This window comes from Pteropus vampyrus, unplaced genomic scaffold, assembly GCF_000151845.1.
Source record: "Pteropus vampyrus isolate Shadow unplaced genomic scaffold, Pvam_2.0 Scaffold204, whole genome shotgun sequence".
Lineage (NCBI taxonomy): Eukaryota > Metazoa > Chordata > Mammalia > Chiroptera > Pteropodidae > Pteropus > Pteropus vampyrus.
Genome location: NW_011888985.1, coordinates 1246097 through 1254169, shown reverse-complemented (window position 1 = coordinate 1254169; position 8073 = coordinate 1246097). Strand labels below are relative to the sequence as shown.

The window sequence follows — 8073 nt, the reverse complement described above, 5'->3', positions numbered from 1 at the left end:
CTGTGTCCCCTCTCTGGGCCAGGTCTGCCGGGACATCAGATGGCTCAGAGGGTAGGTGCGGTCACTGCGTCCCATTCCAAGGCATGGATCCGGTTACGGACATTCTGTTCTCAACTCTAAAAGTTAGCTTTTGTGGAAGCAAACCCTGCATTTTCAAAAAGCATTATAAAAGGAAGCATTACGTTAAAAAAAGAGATTAAAGTCACCCCAAATCCCGCCACGTACATTAGTCTCTCGAGTGCCCTTTAGAATGTATCGTGCAAAACTTCCTCTGCCCAGGAATGAGTTGCTGGCCGCCTCTCCTTCCTCTCTGATCGCTCTCAGATAATAAGAGGGTCTCCGGTTAGTTTCAGTCCTAAAACAGAATCACGCCTTTGATTAGAACAATGCCGGGTTACAGAGCATGCGTGCACGTTACACGCTGTTGCACACGTATGGGCATACGTCCTATGACACAGGCAAAGCTCTGAGGTGAGAATCGTCGTCTACTCTCCTGTCCCAGACGCGTTCAGCGCTGTCTGTTGTCACAAGCAGAGAGAGGGGACTGCACAGTTCTTTGGGGTCTGGGTAGATTTGTGCCCTGGAGCCAGACTCACGGTAAGGCTGCTTCCTCCGCTCAGGTTCTTTTAGAAATGCCCTCTGCTCTCTTCTCGTTTGTGTTCCTTTGGCCCTGGGCCCTGAGCAGACTCATTGCAAATGGTCCCTGTGACTCCGTGCTCAGCCCATCTCCCTTCTCCAGGCTTCTCACCCTGCCCCGCAGCCACACTGGATTGACTTAAGAGCACCCCATGCCAGCTGCCCTGGGTTGAACAGCATCCCCTAAAAATTCGCGTCTCCCCAGAACTTTGGAGCGTGACCTTATCTGGAAATAGGGTCTTTGCAGATGTAATTAGTTAAGATGGGGCGGGCCCTAATCCAGTGACTGGCATCCTCCTACGAAAACAATGACGGCGGCAGAGGGAATGAGTCCGTGTCACGTGCAGGCGGAGACTACAAGCCAAGCAAGGCCCCCAGCCGCCGGGAGCAAGGCGCGGACCGGATTCCCCCTCAGAGCCTCCAGAAGGAGCCGACCCCGCTGACATTTCTAGAATGGCGAAGGACAAGTGTCGTTGTTTTAAGCCGCCCATTCGTGGTACTTCATTATGGCAGCCGCGGGAAACGAATGCACAGACTTTTCCTCTATTAACTCACAGGGTCCCAGGACACACCCGGGCATCGTCTGCCTCGATGAACTCTGGAAGGCAGGCTGGTCCCCAAGGGTGGCCCTCACCTGGCCCTGCCCGGTCAGCTCTTCCCTTACCCTCTCCATTCCCTGGTGGACTCGATCTGCAGTCCATTTTCTCCTTCGTTGTGGACGAGACACCAGTTCTCAATGTAACCCAACTTCGTCTTGACCGTTCTGTGGGAAGAGAATGGAACCTTGCAGCCCCAAGTGAGCAGACACCTGGAGCCAACAGCAGCTGGAAGAGGCCAGAAAGAGGTCCCCTCTAGAGCTGTGGGTGCGGCCGTCCCCGCCGACACCCTGGCTGGCACCTTGATTTTGGACTTCTGGCCTCCACAAGGGCGAGAGAATAAATTCTGTGGTTTAAAGTCACCCAGTCGTGGTAATTTGTCATGACGCCCTGGAAACTACCACACTAATTATATTATAAACGTTTCCCCCATGTTATTAGACGCCGTGGTAATTATTTTTAATGATAGCACACCATTCTGTAGTATAAGAAAGCCAATCAACACTCTATTGTAAATGTTTAATATTTGAAAATTGAGCTAACTAAATAATAAGGAATTAGACGCACTCGAACGTACATTTTGAGATCCGGTAATTTCCTTAGGAGGGTTTCCTAGTGGCGGAGCTACTGGGTTGAGGGCCGTACCCTCTGGTCTGCCTGTGCTCTCCCTGCTGGAAGCTTATTGCTCAGAGCCTGTAATTTCCGTAAATATTATTTTCTGCTAGCTGGTACAAGACGTGTAATAACCCTATGACTCATTTCTGTAACAATACTTACAAATGCCATTCTCGTGAGAGTGAGAAGCTCTTCTGAAAACCAGGCCGCCCGGTACTTAGCCTGTCTGGGTTGCCCGTCTGACAGATTTTCGTCCCAATTAGCTCATGCCCCTCAATTTTGGGGCCGGTTGTGTATGAAAGGTGCGTTTCTTTGTGCTTGTTCTTTTATGGGTCTCAACTCTAAAACCAAGTCCTGAACAGCAGCAGCCTGCCATCCTCAAGCACCGAGAACAAACGTGCTTTGGGTCAGTGCCCCCTCTCTCTCCAGTACTTAGCAACCTAAACGCCAGAGCTGCTAGAAGTCCTGTCAGCCCAAGGCATCTCTGGGCATCTTTGTTCTAAAGAAATCAGCATCGAAGAAGTTACTGAAAACTATTTGTATCTAGAGTCGCAGGATCTGGGGTTCAACTTGTATGTGGCCAATATCTAATTATTTTTACCTGGGGAATGTTTGTATCATTTGACCTTGGTGACGTATTCTGGGCAGAGAGAGTAGTGGGCTAAATGAACTCTAGCAGTTTTAACATTCTCTCCTCCTGCAAGTGTTCGAACAGCCCATTCGAAGGGCCTCGGTGGGTTCGTTTCTAAGTGACGGGGCAAACGTGTGTGAACGCCATCAAGCTCTCCTGTGTGCATCACTCGAAGGTGGCATCTGAAGTTAAGACTTTGCCAAAATAGCAGTCACAGAGAAGATCTTGACCCTATTGAACCGATGCGATTGTATCAGGAGCCTACTGCATTTACTCAGTCGAATAAAACATTTGATTGTTATACAAACTACTATCTTGATACACAGGTTATAATTAGAGACGATAACATAAATCATGGAAATATCACCTAGCTAGCTATCATGTCTCATTTGTAAGTTTATAAGAGACCGTGGCCTGCCATAAACTTATAAAAGATGCCTGTGTAATTCTGACCTGGAACCTGAAAATGATTTAAAAAACTTAGTCTAGAAAAAAGCTGATGAGTACAATCAAATAGGAGATTCATTATTAGTTTGGCCAATTCCTATTGAATAATACGCCTTGATTCTAAGAGAGAAACCCAAACATACACACACACACACTAAAAAGTACGAAACAGACGCAAAGTAGCATCTCCGTCCTCGTCCTCTTGGCGTGTTTAAGCCAGCGCTGCTCCTTCAGGAAGAGAGAAGGGCAGGTGCACCAGGAGGAACGGCCGTAGCATAAAACCATCACAAAGAAGATGACGTTTCCACGTAACACCTTTTTGCGGTTCACGAAGAGCCAATGGACACCGGTCTCAAGTTACGCACAGCGTCGCTAGGAGACCCAGGGACAATTTAGTTAAACTGTACGGAATTATTTGTCTTCGGTATCGTGTGGCTATTTTGGCTTCCTTGATTTTTCTGTTGTGATCCATTTTTGTGATTTCGTAAAACTCGTCGAGTCTTTAGAATTAGGTGGAACTTCAGAGAGCAGCTGCAGCAGAGGCAGGGGAGTGTCCCCTCTCTCTGGAAGGCCGGCTCAGGGACACCTCAGCCATCTCTCCCAGGGACTGGTTGACCAGCAGGCTTGTGACCTCACTCTGGCCGGGGCTGAGTGAGAGAGAGTCAGCTGGAGGATGCCTGACACATTTTCTTGCTTTACGGGTATATCTTTCTTCTGCAAAGGTGAAGTCGACACGTTGCAGAGGGCAGAGCTGAGAGAATCTGAGACATGGCACGGAGCCGGTGGGTTTAACTAAGCCTCGACCCTGTCTTATACCTGGGCTTCCAGAACCAATCCATTCCGTATAGGTTAAGACGTTTGGGGCAGGCTGTATGGCAAGGGTCCCAAGTGTGGCATGCTGTCTCATTGGGATCATCTCATCTTATCCTGAAAACCAGAGGCCTTCAGGCCACGGTGAAGGGCTTGTCCGAGATCCTTGGCTACTTACAGAAAGACTGGAAACCGGGCCCAGCTTCCCAACAACCTGCCCGTAGCTCCCCATCCCACAGTCTGCTTAAGGTCGAGAGGGCCTTCTACACGCCTTTCCAAATGCACCATGCTTTGGGGGGATCAGTGGACTTCTCAGGGGCGTGGCTCTTTAATGTTCAGAGAAGATGGATAACATCAGAGGAACAGTGTTTGTCTGGGAGACCAGAGCCTGGTGACCCGACTTACTGAGATCCTTCTTGGTTCTCACTCAGGCACCACGGTGCCTGCCCGGGAGGTAACACTGTTGAGTGTTGCGATCGACGGGTCTGGTTCTCGAAATGCCTCCAACGAGGTGTTCTCCAGTGAGACTTTGCTTCTTGATTAGAACATTTCTGCCCACTGCTGTAGTGACATTCACAAAGGGCTTCGGTTTCCTGAGGACACCTAGCACACAAACGCCTCCTAGCTGTGCCTCTAAAGGAAGAACAGGGGGGGTCTGCTCTCTGCCCCTGTGTCTGGACTTTTTCAGAGAGCGTGGACCTTTTTTGTCTCTCTCTTCTTCATGGCTTCCACGATCTGACTCCTGACTCCACCCCCCTGAGGACACCTTTTTGTGCTACTGTTCTAGGTATTATATTAAGGACAAAGGTACTAGACCACGAATCGGACAGCCTGGCTCTAACTCCTGGAAATGACCTTGAGTAGGCCATTTCAATGACACTCTGCAAAACTTAGTGTCCCCAGGCCCTAGCTCATCTGAAAATAAAGATAACAACGCCCGCGAGCACATGTCCCACCCGAGCTGCCCCTCCAGCCTGTCCCACCTGCACCAGCCGGGCACCCACTCGGCGAAAGGCACAGCACCAGGGAGGAAATATGAATGTACATTGTGACGCGTCATCTAGATGTAAGGTCTTGTCGCCACCATAAAAACGTTCGCCTGGAAACGATATCAAACATTCGATTACTTCTTCAACTCCTGTAGCCTTCCACGTCCATACACCTCGCGTAACTGGCATTAGTGGTAGAAACAAAATGCCATCCTTTTGTGCCCTGCCACCTTCCCCAACTGGAGAAGAACCATGGGGACAGGAAACATTATAAAGGTCATCTGGCTGAAGCATTTTTTTCTACAGTCGTGCGTCACTGGGTTTTCTGAGGGCTGGTTAAACATTATGGATGATTGATGTCCCTGACAAGTCTCGCTTTTGTTTCCTATTTAATCAGTCACACATGAATCAGGGACAACACAAACCTTTACTCTCTGGGAAAGATCTTCGTCAAAACAGATTAAATTGTTTCTGAGTTGTTTAACTCATCATGCAGTTAAAAGCGCCCTTGTGTATATTATGGGTTGAATTCCACCCCCAACCAAAAAAATAAATAAATTAATTAAAAGATAGGTAAGGTCCGAACCCCCAGCACCTCAGGCTGTAGCCTTGCTTGGGTGATAGATGTGACTCTTTAAGCCGCGATGAGCTCATACCAGAGTACGGTGGGTTTTCATGTAATGGCCAAGTGGCGAAGGCACAGATTGGAGCAACACAGCTGCGAGCGAAGGACCAGCAGGGAGTCGGAAGGCGGGAAGAGGCGGGGAGGGTCTCTCAGGTGTCAGCGTGAGCGTGGCCCTGCCGACACGTTGGTTTCAGACTTCCAGCCTCCGGATCTGTGAGAGGGTACCTCTCCGTTGTCTCATGTGCCCCCGTTTGTGCAGCTTTGTTATGGCAACTCTAGAAAACGAATGGAGTGTATAAGAATGTTGGGAAGAGGAGGTTTTCCAAGTGATGCTGGATTAGTTGTCTGTTTCTGTGGAACAAATCACCTCAACTTTGCAGCTTACACGTATTTTTTATCTCAGTTTCCATGGGTCGGGAACCGGAGGGTGGCTTAGCTGGGGCCTCTGCCTCACTGTCCCTTACAGGTTGCATCCAGGTGTTGGCCAGGGCCGAGGTCTGATCTGAAGGCTTGACTGGGGCATGAATCACCAGCTGTAGGTGGTGTGAAGGTACCTGGCACCTGGTCTCAGCTGTAGGTGGTGTGAAGGTAACTGAGGAGGCCCATGGGTGGGCCCCGGACACCAGCGGTGCAGGCTCGTCTGTCCCCAGGTACTAAGGAGAGAATGCTCTTCTTGGTCTAACAAGCTAAGTCTTTAGAGATAAAAGGATTGAGTATATTTCTTGATATCAATGGCTGCCTCCATTAAGACTACACGTTCTGTCGTCTTTTTTGGAGCTCATATATTTTTGAAAATGTGATGTTTTCGATGATGCCAAAATAGGTTGGATCGAGGATTGAAGAAATTAAGCTATCTGATCATGCTTTTTGGTAGTATCTTAGGGAAATCAGTGGTGACATCTCTATCTCATCAAATACTGGGATTGATAAGAGCCACATACTGACACTTAGGACAAGTTTATTATGTGACCGACACTGGGTTACATACTTTTATTTACATATTCGATTGCTGTCCAGAGAAAGCCTATTAATGCATATATTTATACACTCTTTTAAATATTTATTGAGCATCTACTATATGCCAGTTACTGGCTGTGCTCGGCACTGGGAATGCGGCACATAACAAAACAACTGTCCAGATGGGCTTTAAAGGGCATAAATAACCTTATCTCCTGTGTTCAGTGTTCTGAACGGTTTCGCTTGGAAACACAAGTGTTGGCTACACATCAAAATTCCTGCTTTGTTACTAATGGATTAGGAACTATAGTTTGATCCCGAGTCCAAAATTATCGTCTTACTTGTCCATCACGTTGTAGTGGAGACCGGCCGACCGTTTCCGGCCAGGCCTAGCAGGAGAGGAGGGCCCTGAGGTGTGTGGGCAGGAGCGGTCAGCGTTGGCGAGAGACGGGGGCGGGGGACGGTGCTTGCTCACAGTCTCTTCTCTCATGCCCTCCAGGGAGCGGGTGCGGTAGGAATGGCCGAGGTGGGTGCTGTTACAGAGTCGGCATGCATTTCGTGGGAGGAAGAAGTTCTTGAGAGACTTTTCATACTCAAAGGACTTTTCCGCCTCGTGGTTTTCCATGCCTGTGAGCCTTCTGTTTGCTCTGGCCAGACTTACCCATCATTCTCTGGATGGTTCTGTCCTGATCCTGGATCCAGAATGCTTCAGCAAACCGCAGTTTAGATGACTTTTGTGTCCCTGTAAATGCTCCGGTGCAGAAATGCAGTCGAATCCGTCAGCCGGTCTCCGATCACTGAGCCAACTCTGGGCTCTGCGTTTACTTCCTTGTTCCTTCTCGCCCCACACGAGGGTGACTAAGTGGCTCTAACCAATCAGCTGTTTTCTGTTTTTTTTTTTTTCCTTGTCCTTTATTCTTTATTCTATAAAAGCTTCCTGCCTTCTGCCCCATTTTGCAGTTTTCCGAATGAAGACTGTCCACATTACGAAATGTTAACTAAAGTTTGTAGCATCTAAGTTGTCTCCTTTCATCCTTCAATACGAACTGGAGTTTTCTGAGACAGCGCGAGAGGACATGCAGTATTTTAAAGGGGAGCAAAATATGTCATCCCAACATATGCCTCTTTAGCATAAGGATTATTTTAAACTGATTATTTTGAGAAACAGCAGACACAGACAGAGAGCTCTGAAAATGAAGTGGAAGCTGCCCTTTAAAAGGGACATTTCCATGTGACGAAGGAAATCCCCACTGGTGAGGGCGTCTCTCCGTGTGTACTGGGAAGAGAAGGGTGGCTCTAAATCGCAGGAAACTCCTCTCAGTGGGGCAGGCAGGGGCTGGAATCCATATGACAACCTCACCCCCGTTCAGCATGGCTTTCCCAGCGGCCGCCCCGTACTACCCAAGCACCTTCTTTAGCTAAAGATGGATTTAAGCTGGTGGTGTTGGCTACCTAAGGGAGTTACTCATTCTCCCCTGAGCATCTCCCATGCAATCGTGAAGCAGACATGTTAATAAACTCAGTTTGTTTTTCCTCTTGTTAATCTGTCTTTTATTATGGGAATCTCAACTAATAACTCAGAAGCGTAGAAGGAAAATTATTTTTCCTTCTCTAAAATTTCCTAAGTTTATTTGATCAGATTTTTTCTCTCCCTCTCCTTTTTCTTTGGGTCGGGGGGAGGCTGGAGGAGCTTCCCGAAGGATTCTTTGGGAAGTATTAACCTAGTGTTATACTTCACTAAATAAAATTTAAACCCACTGCTGTTGC

The 8073-nt window shown here is 48.3% G+C and overlaps 2 long non-coding RNA genes across 2 annotated transcripts; one reads left to right on the top strand and one right to left on the bottom strand.

The window, feature by feature from the left end:
• Nucleotides 1–231: 231 nt before the first annotated feature.
• LOC111746910 lies at nt 232–5623 on the bottom strand. The gene is made up of 3 exons (XR_002783315.1): nt 4719–5623; nt 1301–1399; nt 232–355 (listed from the first exon to the last, which is right to left on the bottom strand). It is a non-coding gene; the product is annotated as an uncharacterized LOC111746910 (long non-coding RNA).
• Nucleotides 5624–6651: 1028 nt separating this feature from the next.
• On the top strand, nt 6652–7837 carry LOC111746912. Its single transcript, XR_002783316.1, has 2 exons — nt 6652–6719; nt 6806–7837. It is a non-coding gene; the product is annotated as an uncharacterized LOC111746912 (long non-coding RNA).
• The last annotated feature ends 236 nt before the right edge of the window (nt 7838–8073 follow it).